The sequence below is a fragment of the Cavia porcellus genome, unplaced genomic scaffold, assembly GCF_034190915.1.
Source record: "Cavia porcellus strain 051 isolate PalLab524CR breed Dunkin Hartley unplaced genomic scaffold, mCavPor4.1 scaffold_9, whole genome shotgun sequence".
Lineage (NCBI taxonomy): Eukaryota > Metazoa > Chordata > Mammalia > Rodentia > Caviidae > Cavia > Cavia porcellus.
The window spans coordinates 7,701,748-7,716,544 of record NW_026947492.1 but is presented as its reverse complement, the minus strand read 5'-3'; the positions used below and the strand labels follow the sequence as shown (position 1 = coordinate 7,716,544).

Here is a 14,797-nt window from a genome sequence, read left to right as displayed (position 1 = left end):
TGACCTGAGTCAGCAGTATATGTGAATTCTTTCTTTCTGTTGCATTCAATTTAAGAAGGCAGGTACCATACAAACTTCCGGAATATTGTCATTAGTATAGTTTAAGTTAGAAAAACTGATACAGTGATAATCTTCATGAGGATTTCAGATAAACTGATTATTCTCCTTTTTTCTTGGCATTTTCAGCTAACTATAAAGCTTCTTGGGCATAATCATTGCCTTACATTTTGAGTAAGTTTTCTTATTTTGCTTTTTGTGATTGTGCATATATGATTCTCTTGTACCTTTTTTCCCCTTGAAGAAATTTAAAATCTTGAGACAGTAGAGATGTTTAAGGTGTCTGAAATATTGAATTTACCACAAAGTTTGTGTTTTTAGCTTTTAGCATCCTACCCTGCATTAATCTCCATGTCCCCACAGCCACCAAAAGACAAAACTACATCAGCATCTATTTCCCCTTCATATCTAGGTTTGTAAGCGCGAGCCTTGGGAGTATTCTCCAGAGTATCACAGTATCAGCGCCATGGCGTGCACTGCATGGAAATGCTACTAATGCTTACAGGAGTAGTCGTGATACTGTTCTAACCTGCATTCGCAGATGAGGCTATAGAGGTTCAGAGGATCGAGTGAGTGGCTGGCCTCAAGGACTCTGCAAGAGGCTAGAGCCAGAAGTCGTGTCTTACCTGGCTAACCGAAGCTGCTTAGCTATGAGGGAAGCTTGATATTCATCGTGTTCCCATTTCTTTTCTATGTAACTTACAAGAACTGACATTTGTATTTCGTAATTGACAAAAATAAAAGAAAAAGTGACTAATTGAAATCCTTTATTAGACTTCTTTGGGTGATCGAATTGGCACAACTGCCTCGCTCAGAGAAAATGAACTACTTTAAAGCACTAATACTTCACCACACCCTTCTCCCCAGTCACCGACTCTTTTATTTTCTTTTTTACTGTGACAGAATACTTGGATTATATATTGAAAGCTCAAGGGCTTAAAGCTAGTCGGTACGTTTAAAATTATGCATTGATGGTCTTTCTTTTGGTTTTTCTTTTTAACTTTCTTTGAGGATTGACAACTTTGAAAGAAATGGCATGTTTTTCTAACCCCAAGAACATTTCATTTAAATTTAGTGGCTGGTTTGGTGAAAGAATAAACAGAACCTTCGTTTAAATGTTCCCGTGTCCTAGAAGAATGAGTGAGTAGTGATATGATTTATAGCTGGTATTAGAGTAAAGAAGATAAAAGAAAATTGAAACCCGAAATTAATGGTTTCAGCAGAGCATTTCTGATTTAATTTCTAAATTGTGAATACAGTTTATGCCATGCTTAAACGTTCTTGCCAGGTTGTGGAAGCAAATCTCTACCTTTTGTGTAGAGTGGAGTTTAATTGAATGCTTATTGTCTATATAGGTAATTTGAAGTTGAAAGAGGTAATTATCATCTGCATTCGTATCCGGCACAGTGCTTCAATACGTATTTGTTGACTGACTAAACAGAAGAATGAATGAGTGAATTTCATTCAAAAAGTAAAGGGATGATGCCATGGCATTTGTACTGTGTGTGACTGATTCCTCAAAAGAAAAAAAGTTTTGGATACTACTGATGCCTATACCATGCTACAAAGCACTAGAACGTGAAAAATACAGTACCTTTTGGAAGAATGTAGTCGAATACTATTATTTTCCTTTGGGACCCATTACATGAACATTACTGTAAACAGAAATTATCTTTCATGGTCTTCATTGAAATTTTTTTTTTAGTATACTTGGTGAATGAGAAGACAGATTTAAAATTAACATTAGTTCAAATTTCTCTGTATACATTGTATCTGCTGTGTATAACTTAAGGTCCCTTATATCTGAGCTTGAGCATCAGGTTCCTAAAAAAATTATTTCTGGAGAACAGAGATATATTTCTTTACCTGACTATAGAATGTTTTGCACTAGAATATTGAAACTTTCTGTTGTAACGTTTAACATTTTTATCTGTTAAGAACCAAAAACATTTAGAAGTAAAGCGAACAAAACATGCGTTCTGTGTTTTGTAGTAATCATTTTAGAAGGTCACATAGACTTAACTTCGTTGAGGCTGCCATTGGGGAACATCTTTTTTAGCTTCTCTTTATGAATTTTGTTTGGCTATTATTTGAATAGTCTCAGTAGTAGCAGATCATTATCCTTTTTAGAGTAATTTGATTTACTTGAAACTAAGTAATTTGGAATCACGTTTTCAAAGTGGACACTGAAGTTGTGAATTTAAAACAAAATCGAGGTGTAGCTGTAAATCACTGGAGTTTAATGTGGAAGCTTCTGAGGAAGTAGCTCAGAATATGTGGGGGAGTGTCAGGGTTTGCCTGTTCAAGGCTACTTTGTCAAAGTTCATACTTACCTAAGTTATTTATAAATTGCGATGATTTTTTTCTTAAAAGTTTTAATCTCATTAACTTAACGTCGCACCTTATATACACTTGAAGACTGAGGTGCACTCCTAGGTGTGAAAGACTCTGGTGCTCAAACAGGTGTTAGATGGTGGTGGTAACTCGGCCCAAAGCATTTTCTCCCCTTTGCTGAAATAGCTGAAAATCCATTTTTAAATGTTTTCCTGGTCTTGTTTCTTTGTATTCTTTTTTTTTTTTTTTTTTTTTTTTTTGGTCTTCTTTTTCATGGGAAACAAGGTAGCTGCTTTTTTGGTCTTCTAACTGAAGGAAGGTAGGGCCCTTTGAGGAATGTGCTGTTTGATTTGCAGAATCTGGCTACCTAGCACACTTTACCTATTTAAGTTACTTTTGCAAAGGAAAATTATGTTGTCAAATATGTAGACTCTAGTTATCATAAATGTTTCTTTTCATTGAAGCTTTTACCAAATATGGTGAACATATCTTCAGTGGATTGTAGGTGTATAACAAATATCCCTGCAATGTAGGAATTGAGGTGCCCTCAACTATGGAGATCTAGTTCAGTAAAAATAAGCGCACTTATTTATGTTACAGCTATCTTGTATGTTGGACTGGCCTGAGATACTTCCTTACCTGTTTTAATATGATGCCAAAGCCCTCTGACGTGCTGGCTGTACAGGTCTATCTCACTCAATTACTCAGTCCTGCTTGTTGTCCTGTATGAAATATGGGTGGACAACTCAAGTATTTCTCTTTTTGAAGAGTAAAGCACTAGTAATTAATCAGTACATCCATAAGTTGGATACCAGATTTTTACCGGGACCCAGTAAGGAGTGAAGTGTGCGTTAACTGAATTAAAACTCTTGCATGTCAGTGTGTGTACCTATTGCCATATCTGTATGGATTTCATTACAATGTAGTGAAGTTGTGTTCATTAAAAAAAAAAAATTCTAGAAATATCCTTAGTATTTCACCATGGTGTCCAGCCTTTTGACTTGCCTGGGCCACACTGAGTGAAAAGAAATGCCCTTTGTCTGCATGTAAAAGATATGATATAATCAACAAAACTTCCCTTTTGAATATATTTTATTATGACATTTAAAATGAAGGGCAAAATAGACATAAAACTGTTGAGATATTTGACCTGTCTTTGTGAAACTAATGTTGTTACTATGACTTGTATCTAGATGTCCCCCCAGAGCCTCATGCAGTGGTAGGTGGGGCTTCTCAGTGGGGGCTGGATCTAGGGCGTGTGACCCTGGAACTAAGAATGTGGTGCTAGAACGAAGGCTGGTGGCCCTGGATAGGACAGAAGGGAAGGAAAGAGGGGCCCTGCTCGTCACTGCTGCGTGCTGCCTTCCTCTTCACTGCTGCCACAATGAGCCCCATGGACTGTTTGTCCTCTGTGAGGCCCCTCTGCCACGCCACCCAGCCATAAACCGAAAGCTTTAGGAACTGTGAGTTAAATAAATGTGTCTTCTTTTAACTTTGGGTGTCAGGTATTTTTGTCTTAGCAATGGGAAAAGTAACTAAGACAAATGTATCAGTGTCTGGGCTGGTGAAAGTCAAGTTTCATAATTAGAAAAATAGGAAAACTTACACAGCTGCTTAATAACAGTAAACACCTGTCTTCACAGGCACTGACATGTAGAAACAATGAAATGGGGCTTCTGATAATCTCTCCGTTTACTTGCCACGTTGGACAAGCTCATGTAGTGTCTGATACACCTGGGTTTCTGTGCATGCACCGGGGCAGAGTTAGCACTGCACTCTGTCCTTCCATAAACAGCATCCACATCACACCTGTGCAGTCCACACTGCAGCATGGTGCACTCAGGTCAGGAAAAAGAGGACTAAAGATCATACAATAGGATTAAAAGTTTACCATCTTGTGGGGCCACATCATTAGCTATTCAGGAATGCATGCATCTTGTGACTTAGCAGTTGGACACATCCGAATTAAATCTTTGGTTAACAAATTTGTTAGGGAAGATGCCTTGTAAGAGTTCATCTTGCTCACTAATTTAATAATAATAATACTCCGTAACTCAGAAACCTTCAACATATATAACATCTTTTGTACTGTTTTCGGAACATGCATAATTTTTTTCTCAGATGCTGTTTTATATCAACAACTATGGGGATCCTTAATAACAGTGACACTATTGTACATGTGATCATTAATCTTAGGGTGTGTGTGTATGTATGTATTTCCCCCACAAATGGACTTGAACTAATGTTTTGATGTTAGTACTTTTATTGATGAAAATTTGATATGTAGAAAAATATGCAGGAATTTCATACAATCAGAACTAGGTTTTATACTGCCTGAAAGTCTACATTGCATATTCTTTTATTAGAATTTGATCAGAATTAAATATGTTGAAATCCACCTTGTGTCATTAATAAAGCATTGAAAGCATCCCTGTCCTTCACATCTTTGAACACGTTAGAACTGGGCTATTGCCCATCCAAAAAATCTGAAGTCAAGATGCCGGTTCCTTGTTATCTGTAGAAAACACAAAAGGGAAGGAGCCAGTGGTGGTAGAAGGAACTAGGTTTTAATAGAACTTTAAAGAATCCCTCTTCCATTGTAGCCAGCCAATATACTCTGTTTATCCTTTATCGCATTGTGCTGTGACTCTTCAAGCTACACAGGAGCGAAAAGATTGAGAATCAAAGGTGCATATAAGCAGCAGAGCCCGAAAGGACAAAAAGCAAAAAACTGCCGACAGGAAGCAGAGGGCTGGAAACACAGCAAATGAGAAGAATTTCAAAGACAGCATTGGACAGAACGAGAAGAGAGGAACGTTCTTTCTGACAATGCAAACTGGGTTGAGGTCTGTGTACATCATCAGAGACTTGTCTGGGCTGTGAGGCGCCCATAAGAGAGTCTAGATAATCTTCTGGCCTTCTGGGGTTGCATGGCAGGTGAGGCTAAAATCCAATTTTTTTCTATCTTGACATCATCTCCATTAAGCTCTTGTCAGGCAGTGACTTGAGGGCTCCAGTTGATTCGGATTCTAGTGTGTTGCTCAGAGGTTGGTTTGCTCACTTAGTTGAATGAGTTCTCGTTTCACCGTCTGAGCTTCTGTGCCTCCTCTCCAAGTTTCTATTTCTTGCCTGGATGGGACAGTCCAGGCATCTGAGATTACAGTTCTAAATGTAGTCATCCCTTTCCTCTCAGAGTCTGTCAGAGACAGGCTTTTCGATGCTTATGTAATTATTGCGTGCAACTGGAAACACAAAGGCAATCATATCATATTTTGTGTACTGTGACTACTCCAAAAGCAGACAAAAATTGTACCAAATAAGCACTTAACTAAGCAAAGCTCGTCATTTGGTTTCTTTCACTTTGTGAATTGTGAGCACATTCATTTGTTACCCATTTTATTAACATTTCTGTGTGTGCAACAGGGCTCTATCTTAAGCAGTTTTAATTCTTTGTTTGCATACCTGTCTGAAGTGTGATATCCAATCAGATGATTTTCTCTGATAATTCTAGGATAAAGTACATAGCTAGTAGATGTGTCATTGTTACCACAATGTCTCTATTTAGGTTTTCTTTGAAGCCAGGAAGTTTGGACATAAACTGTTTATAATGCCATAGTTATATCTCTTCCTAAAGAAAAACTGCCATTGAATTAACTTCTACATAGTGTATTTCTATCAAAGCATTTGATCCTTGTTTCTGCAAGATAATCCTAAGAACTTTTTATTTTGAGAATAGAAGGCCATGATGGATTTAATTCATAAAGGGAAGCTGCTGCAAGGAATGTAAATGTAAGCGCTTGATAAGGTAGGATTTCCTAGTTGCTATGGCAACCTTTGGGTCATGAGCCTGAGAAAATATAAAGTAAGTCCTGAAGCTGTGAAGATGATTATAAAATTTAACTGTCATTCTTCATTTAGAGTTGATGGCAAACATTATTTACTTAAGTTTATCTCAAGGCAGGCAAGGATCCATTTTTTAAAATCTGAGACTCAGATCACAAATGAATCCATGTTGCACATGTCTAACATTATAAAGCACATGCGGCATTTATTATTCTAACCAGACTATTTGTACATAATATCCCTGTAGATTTAGTCACCTTCCTATGGAAGCCAGGAGTTTTCATCTCTTGAATTCTTAATGAAAACTGTAGAATGCAGCTGTATACATTGAGTAATTTTACAAAAATGTGTGTGCTTTCCATGCCAAAAAGAAGGCCTAGGGGATTGTGTAGGAAGGATGCCTTTGTGCCTTCTTTTCAGGTTCAAACATAAACAGTAAACTGTTTAGGGTGGACTAGTGCCAGGATGTTAATACAGTTGTATATTTTCAAAGTGTATCACAGCCCAGAGATTAAAGAGGCGGATTAAAATCTCTTCCACTAATGTTTCCCACCTCCCATAGGGCACAGGGGTAAGGGCATGGGTGGTAAGATCTAGTGTCCTGCTATGAAAGAGTGAATTCAAAGGTGTCACATTCCTAAATTGAAATACAGTGCTTTGCTGCACACTGTGTCAGAGCACCAGTTTTTCTTGCTTTATCTCATACAGAATGCTGTTAGTTTGCACTAATGACCTATGAGACCCATTGCAAATTACCCAATCTTGCAAATTAGTAAGTATGTGAACAAACACTATAAAACTATCAGATACCACATCAAGCAAATGTAGTTTATTGCAGGAAGAAAAATAGACTTGCATATTGAGAGGGAATGCATTTTCACAACCAGATAAGAGCTTTCCTGTCCTCTGCTTGCCCATCAGGGATCGTCGACACGTTAGATGGGCTGTAGCAGCCAGTGGCTTATTGGTTCTTGAGCAAAAACATCATTTTTTAAAATGCAGGCATAGAAAATCTCTGTGATTACATGCATACCAGAACCTAGTGTTGAACTGGTTTCCCTATCCTTCGCTTCCTTAAAAAATTTCCCTTTCCAACTTCTTATGCTGAAATCTTTACATGAAAAAAGAGCAGAATTCGATGTTATTAAGAATAGAATGTATACTTGGCTGGCTTTTATACACCGCACCCATTAGAGTCGGAACCCGGAGGATTATTCATCCCTCCCTCTCGGAGGATGAGGTGGAATCCAGCCCACACACCCAGCAGCATACACTGTGCTCATCAAAGCACTTTTCTCAGTTGGTTTGTTTGCACGTCTAGCAGCAGAAATAGCTGCTCTTTTTCTTTCCTTTTTTTCTTCTGGCATCTTGTAATTGCAGCTGGTAATGTGTCTTTTTCCTAACCTGGGAGTGGCACAGAGATGGCAGTGTTTTCCCACTGACACACAGCTCGGCTCCGGCTGGAGCCCAGTGTTGGGCTTTGCATGGCGCGCACCATTTTCCTTCCCATCACTCTGTCTCACTCACTGACAACCTTATCGAGGCCAACCAGGTGCCCCTTTGTTTCTGTTACCCTGGATGCATATGTTCTGTGAGGCTCACTGACAACAACAGCAGCAAATACTGTATGAATAATGAGCATTTTCAAATGCTTATTATGTACTAAACATTGTAGTAAACTCTGTGTGTGTCTGTGTATGTGTGTGTACTGAATGCTTTACGCAGTATTATTTATAGGCACATACACATTTTTATTTCATTTTAAATCAGCAAATAGTAAAATGTTGCCTTTTTTTCTTTTTATGCACAGTTCTATAAGTTTTGACAAATGTATATATGCAATCAAGATACAGAACAGCTCAGTGACTGCAAAATGCACCATCATAGTGACATGGGATAACAACTTTTCTCTCTGTCTCTCTGTTTCATTATTTCATTTTATTTTGCCAGGGAGAGGGAGACTTAGAGAACCCTGAATGCTTAGTCGAGGTCACATGCGTAGCAAATAGGGAACCTGGATTGGAACCCAGTTTTAAACCCAGAACCCCAACTGTTGCACACTCTTCCATTCTACTGCTCACAGAAAATAGCTTGGGGCTGTATTTCCAGTTTCATACAAAGGTGCTCCTGTTAGTTTTAGATGCTGTAAACATGATGTTGCATCTTGTAGAAGATCACAAGATATTTTATGTGCTGCACTCTCAGAAGATTTTAGAAGACTAAACCTGTTTTTTTCTTTTCAGTTTTTCTGTTGTTTTTGAGTCAGGTAAGTGTGGTAAGGGGACTGATTTGAATACCTCCTAGGGTCAGCTTTAAACCGTGAGTGCTCCAGGGACTAAACTTCCCAAAGCCCAAGACTCACTGCTGCCATGCGTATTTTCCCCCAGGCTGTGTCATAGCCACCGAAAGTGAAGCTTAGCTTTTCTGTTTGCCACGGTCACCTAGTGGTATCCTATCTCTCTTTTGAAAAATAAAATCTTTTCTAGTAGCTGTGGGCTCTTCAGTGAAGGTGAATCAGCCTTAGAAATAATAACCAGAATCTTTCATCCACACTTTCCCTTTAGTGTGCTGATGCTGAAATCATCCTAAACATCAATACGGAATTTTGCTTTAGACTAGAGATTCTTCTGCCTTCACTCAGAGTAAATCCCCTAAAGTGTGAAAGAAGCTATGGACAGTAAAAGTGCTAAAACTATTCGGGGTTGAGGGAGCTGTGTTCAGGGAAAGGCTAGTGGTTCACAGATGCTTTGAAACGCTCCTTTCTCCAAACTTTCGCAGTCTGGAACCCCACCTTAAAATGGGTATGACCAGAAGAAATGTGACTTTGTAGCCACAGCCTAGAGTTTTAAATGATGCATCCACCTCCTCAGGAGGCCGTCAACAGCGAGGACCGTGAGGAAGCAGCCCCACACGTTCACACTTTCTTACCATCTTTCCTCCCTGTAGTTGGGCTGCTTTGTTTCAGTACTAGCAGATCTCAGCTGTTAAGATAAATCAGGGATAGGAGGCACGAACGTTCCCATTGTATACGTTAAGGAATATTAGTCCTGAAAATTTTGTTTCAAGAGCACTTCAGGACAAAATTTGGATAGCACTTGTTTTGTGTGATACCCATTTTACTTCATGTGCCTAAAATGTAAGATCAATCTTCTGTTAGTTTGAAAAAAGGGAGGGAATCAAATATCTATGTGAGACTATATTTTGGATTCTTTGATTGCTTAGTTTGAGTGTGGTTTTTTTTTGGGGGGGGGAGGGTACTGGGGATCAAACTCACGACCTCACACTTGCCAGGCAGATGCTTATATCACTGAGCGAAATCCCCAGCCCTTGATTGCTTAGTGTGGTGCTTCTCAAGGCAGCATATTAGAACTTCCTTCCCTTTAGAAAAGACATTGTTCTCCAAAGACAGATGATAGGTCCCATCTTTTTTTTTTTTTTTTTTTTTTTTTGTCTTTTTCCTTTTTATCGGTACCAGGGATCGAACTCAGGACTGCCTGCTTGCAAGGCAGGCACTTATGCCACTGAGTAAATCCCCAGCTGGTCCCATCTTTAAAGTGGAGATATGAGTGTTAGAAGCCTGGAACCCAGGAAATGAGTTTCTGTTTGTAGCATTATTCATGGTGAGAAGGGAAGATGTATTGCCATAACTTAGATCAGGGAGCCTCCTGAAAAATCTTACCTTGGAGTAGATCTCTAAAAATGTTTTTCATGATCATCACTGAGTAAACGAGTAATTTTGAGAATTTGATGCTATCCATTTAGGTTGCATTTTCTTTCTTTAAAAAAAAAAAAAAAACTTTTTCTACCCTGTTTGTTGCCAAATTTAAGCTGGATCAACTTTTTGAAAAATCTCTTGCATTTGCTTTTTATAATATAGTTAGAGTGACTAATCTGAAATCACAGTTTTCAATCAGAAAAGAATATTGGATATCTTAATGGAAAGATCAGGACAAACCTAAGTGTTCTTTATCTCTCCTCACCCCTCATTTAGATTCCTTAATTTCACTTTGTTAATGTCTGGTCGTTGAGTCCAATAGGGTGTTTCTTCCATTTTTAAACATTGCAAATTTAAGGCAAGGGCCTCTGCTTCTGTCTTCAGATGAATGAGAATACCGTTTTAAGGGAAAATGGCGCCTAAGATGTCAGTGCTCTGAATCACCTCTATCAAAGAGACTGATTACAATGTTGATGGTGATTTTCAGGGCCATCTCTGTCTTGCCTCTGCTTCTTAAGAATGTATAATGCAGTCCAACCTTAAGACAAATAGGTCAAACTGCAAAACTCTGCAGGAATATAAGAACGAATTTCAAATAATAAAGCAGCCTAACTTTGAGATTCTATATACTGTATAAATAGCTCCTAACTTAGAGGAAATACCTTTTAAATGCTTTCCATCGTGATGCATATTGGTGTCCAGTCTTGCCATTCTCATGCATTTTTAGCTGTTATTTCTAGCATTTATTAAGAGTCCCTGATGTTTAATCTTTAATGATGTTGAAGAGGGAATGTACATACACAGTATTCATCAATTTTGTGCTGCTGATGAGCTCTGAAAAACATTTGTTCTCCTTTGGGACAGGGGAAAATATTATTGAGAATATCCCATCTGCAGATAAAGTCAGGGACCATTTCTGGCCCTGTCAAAGATAAAAATAAATACAGTGTTCAGCTGTATTAAATATCATACTTGAGCATAAGGGAGAGTGCATTTGTCTTATTTCATTTGTCTTCCCAGTCTGTGCCCATTTAGCACTGCAATAGCAATGAACTTCACAGGCAGGCAGCCCCACTCCTTTGTGTTTCCTTCCAGTTCTAAATTGAAAATATATTTTGAAAAGAACTATGACAAAAGCAATTTGAGTTAGTAATGTCTTGCAAGAGAACCCAATTTAAGATTACCTTTATGGTTGATCATCGTTGCCTACAGTAGGCAGATGTCATGGTGATCCTCTTGATATTAGTATTCAAAGAGAGTCTGGCCTGACCGTGATCAGTAACACCACAGATTGGGCTATCATATTGAGATTCAGGTTGTGGTGCTCATGAAAATCTAGTTGAGAGGGAGCCACGGTAACTGAGAAGCAGACAGCTATATTTGCATGTGGTTCTTGCTCAATGTGATGTTTTTCTATATTTAGCAAAAGCCACATGATACTGATGACTAATTAAAGTGTGTTGAGAAGAGCTTTGTAACCATAAATGTAGAGGATATAGGACAACAGTGTCTTCGTTGATTTTTCTGACCTGTAACTTAAAATGTTGTATCTTTCCATGTCTTCATCAAAGACCCACCATGTTGCATGCAATTAGATCTTTCAGAGCAGGGCAGTGACCATTGTAACAGGATCAGTGGTGCATAAATACATACAGCCAGAGGCTTGTGTGAGATGAAGTCATAACCCTAGAAGGAGAAACTATGGTTAAAGAAGACCATCTGTCCTTGAAAGCATGACTTGCGGAAGCATTCACCTCAGTTACGCCCTAAGCCTAAGAGTTTAGTGACTAGATCTTTCCTTTCTCTTCCTGTCTTCTTTCTCTCCTTCCCCTTCCACAACCCTAGAACCAGAAGCAGTGAACAGATTCTATAGGAAATGATGCTACTGTGAGTCACATAGCTCCTTATAGCTCACCAACCACATCAGATAACAGTGTTACGGTTGTTTCTGAACTTCAGTTGAGTAACACAGGATGAAGAGATGCTGATACAGAAGGGTGTCAGTAACAGTGCTCAGACTGTTGCTCAAGTCTCTACTTAGTGGATTATTTTCAGCAACTGTTGTTCCCAAGAGAATCCCTGTTTACCACTGATGTCCCTGACAGTTCATGTGTTGCACCTACACCCCTGCCAGTTGGTGATGAGTCTGCAGTGATTTAAAATACGTACTCTCAGTACACTCTCATTTTCAACAGAGTAGGAATGAAATGAAAAGCCAACATTCTTGCTGAGGAACCTTGTAGTGCATTCCAGAGGCAAATATGAATGGCATTTAGCTCTGCCATTTGCACTGACCCACATCAGTCTAGTTCTCTAGTCTCCTAAATAACCAAGAGTTAACTATTCTCAAGCCCTAGTGTTCTGCCTAGTGGTTTACGATTTACCTGCTTTTTCCAGATGATTCTACGTCCTGTGTTTTGTAGGACTTCTAAATCCATATTGGCATTTCCACTTGTGTCATGTTCTAGGCCCTTGGGGATGTTTTGGATCACATAGAATACACTATTGAACGTGTATTTTCTTGATCTCAGCAGAGTAATGGCTGATGAAATAGTTCAGAAAGCAGTATTCTGTAACGATTCATACACTGTGTACTCTCCCCGTGTTGGAAGCACAACATGTATGATTTTATTTGTGGCTTAATCAACAGGAAAAAACGCCGAACAGCTTTGACTAGCTGGCAGTGGATCTGTTTGTGTTTCCTTATTTTCTGTGTAAGACACCTGCTGTAGATGAGAGCCGGCAGAAACACCACATAGGTATCCAGGGCTTCATTATAGCAGTATCTCTAATGATCAGAGAAGCCTTTTCATATAGTCTTGTTCCTGATCATGCAGCCGAACATCTGTCTACCTGTCTGTCTGCCTTTTAATTGCATCATCTGGGTCTCTCTGATCCTAGATAGTTCTGTCAGTGTAGCTCTACTTCCTATAGTTTCTTATCATAGTTAACACTTTTTTTTTGCCAAGCAAAACAGTAAAACTGAGAGCTTTCTAATAAACTTCAGTTGAACCATTTTATGAGAAGTTAATTTTTTATTGCATATCCAGTAAAGCTCTAGTTCTAATTTATTTCTCAAAGCAAAGACATGTTTTCCCTGTTCTATATAAGAAATATATAAAATATTTTCCCTGTTCTATATAAGAAGGAGAATCTTGTGCTTTGGGAGTACTTGCAGCATTATATTGACTGGATACAAGAGAAACTTATTCTATCTAAATACCATAATCTGCTAAACATTGATCTGTATAAAAATTTTGATAGTAGGAAATCATGAATTCACAAATTTGTTCATTAATTCTTTTGTTAAATACTCAGTAAGACAAACCCATTATGTGCAAGGCTATATGTATGATTTAAAAGTGAGATACAGTTTCCACCCAAAAAGAGATGAAATATATACAAATTAATTATAAGAAAAACATATGTTGATTTCAGTAAGGAAATACTTAGAAAGTAGTATAGTACTCCAGTGGAGAAAGAACTCATTTCTGCTTGTGTCAATCAAATGACTTTAGGGGCTGGGAATATAGCTTAGCAGCAAAATGCCTGCCTGGCCAGCACAAGGTTGAGAGTTCAATCCCCGGTATGAGAGAGAGAGAGAGACAGAGAGAGAGACAGAGAGAGAGACAGAGAGAGAGAGAGAGAGAGAGAGAGAGAGAGAGAGAGAGAGAGAATGACTTTATGAAAAGAAATACCCTTAAGTTGAACATTGACAAGTGGGGAAGATTTGTGGCATGTAAGAATAGAATAGAATAAGTGAAGTTATCCTATATAAAACAGGGAAATAGAAATCTCCAAATAAAAAAAAAGGAATTTCCAAGTCATGTTGGCAGACTAAAATGTGATAGGCCAGTTTGACTGAAACTTGGGAAGAGTAACTAATGAGAATAATGATGGAAAAGTAGACTGTATTAGGTCTTTCAGAAGTGTCATGTGAGGGACTTTGGATTTTTTTCAGAAGAAAGCAAGATGTCATGGAAGTCTTAGGAAAATGTCTTAAGAAGACCTAAGAAAAGAAGTGGCCAGCTTTATATGTTTCTTAACATACTGATGAAAGGAAGTGGTATAGATTGCAAAGGGAAAGCCTGAAGACTGGGTGATGGCATGGAGCATGCAGAGCTTGAAGCAGGGTAGATGTAGCGGAGACAGAGGCGAAGACCTCAGAGAGGTAGAGTGCACAAGGCAGCTCACGAGTAGAGAGTGCAGTTGAAAGGACTCATGAGAATGGACGCCCTTAACTGTGATGAGCGGGCCAGCAGGAGGGGCAGTAGATGGACGGATGTGATAGATTTCGTTGTGGACTTGCTGAATGCTCATTGATCTAGGTGGAAATGTCCAGGAGTTCGTTGTCAGCGCGGATGTGGGAGTGAATGGAATGTATCAAAGCGTTTCTGTAATTACAGTTGAACTGATAACATCTGATGAACCTCCCTTTGCAAGCTACGCTTACTAAATAACAATAAGCATTGTGATCATCTTGAGCTGACATAATTCTATGGAGCAGTAAGGAGTTTCATCACAAGTAAGATTTCTATGTAGAGTGCTTGAGACTCCTTTTTCTGTTGCCTTATAACTCTCAAAATAACCATGTTTGGTGGACAGGAAGAGGAGGAAGAATTGGGGGAATGAGGTGCAAAATCTAAAATAGCCAGACAGTAGGAAAACTGGGGTGTCTCAGAGGCGGTTGTTTTGAAAGAGTAGTTTCAGTAGTTTGGTTGCAAGAAAGTTGTCACAGCTGAAGGAAGGAGTGTTGGGTGGGTAAGCAGAGCAGAGTGCCCACAGCGCTAATCAGGAGAAGTCTGAATCAGAAGTCTCATGGTGTAAGCCGAGGCCGCCTTCCACAAA

The 14,797-nt window shown here is 38.8% G+C and overlaps 1 protein-coding gene and 1 long non-coding RNA gene across 12 annotated transcripts in view; one reads left to right on the top strand and one right to left on the bottom strand.

Annotated features, from left to right (window-relative positions):
• Nucleotides 1-14,797, top strand: part of Cadm1 (cell adhesion molecule 1) — a 327,909-nt gene that overhangs the window by 182,188 nt on the left and 130,924 nt on the right. The gene's annotated exons all lie outside the window — the stretch shown is intronic.
• On the bottom strand, nucleotides 4,939-11,288 carry LOC134477615 (uncharacterized). Its single transcript, XR_010049650.1, has 2 exons — nucleotides 11,134-11,288; nucleotides 4,939-5,633 (listed from the first exon to the last, which is right to left on the bottom strand). It is a non-coding gene; the product is annotated as an uncharacterized LOC134477615 (long non-coding RNA).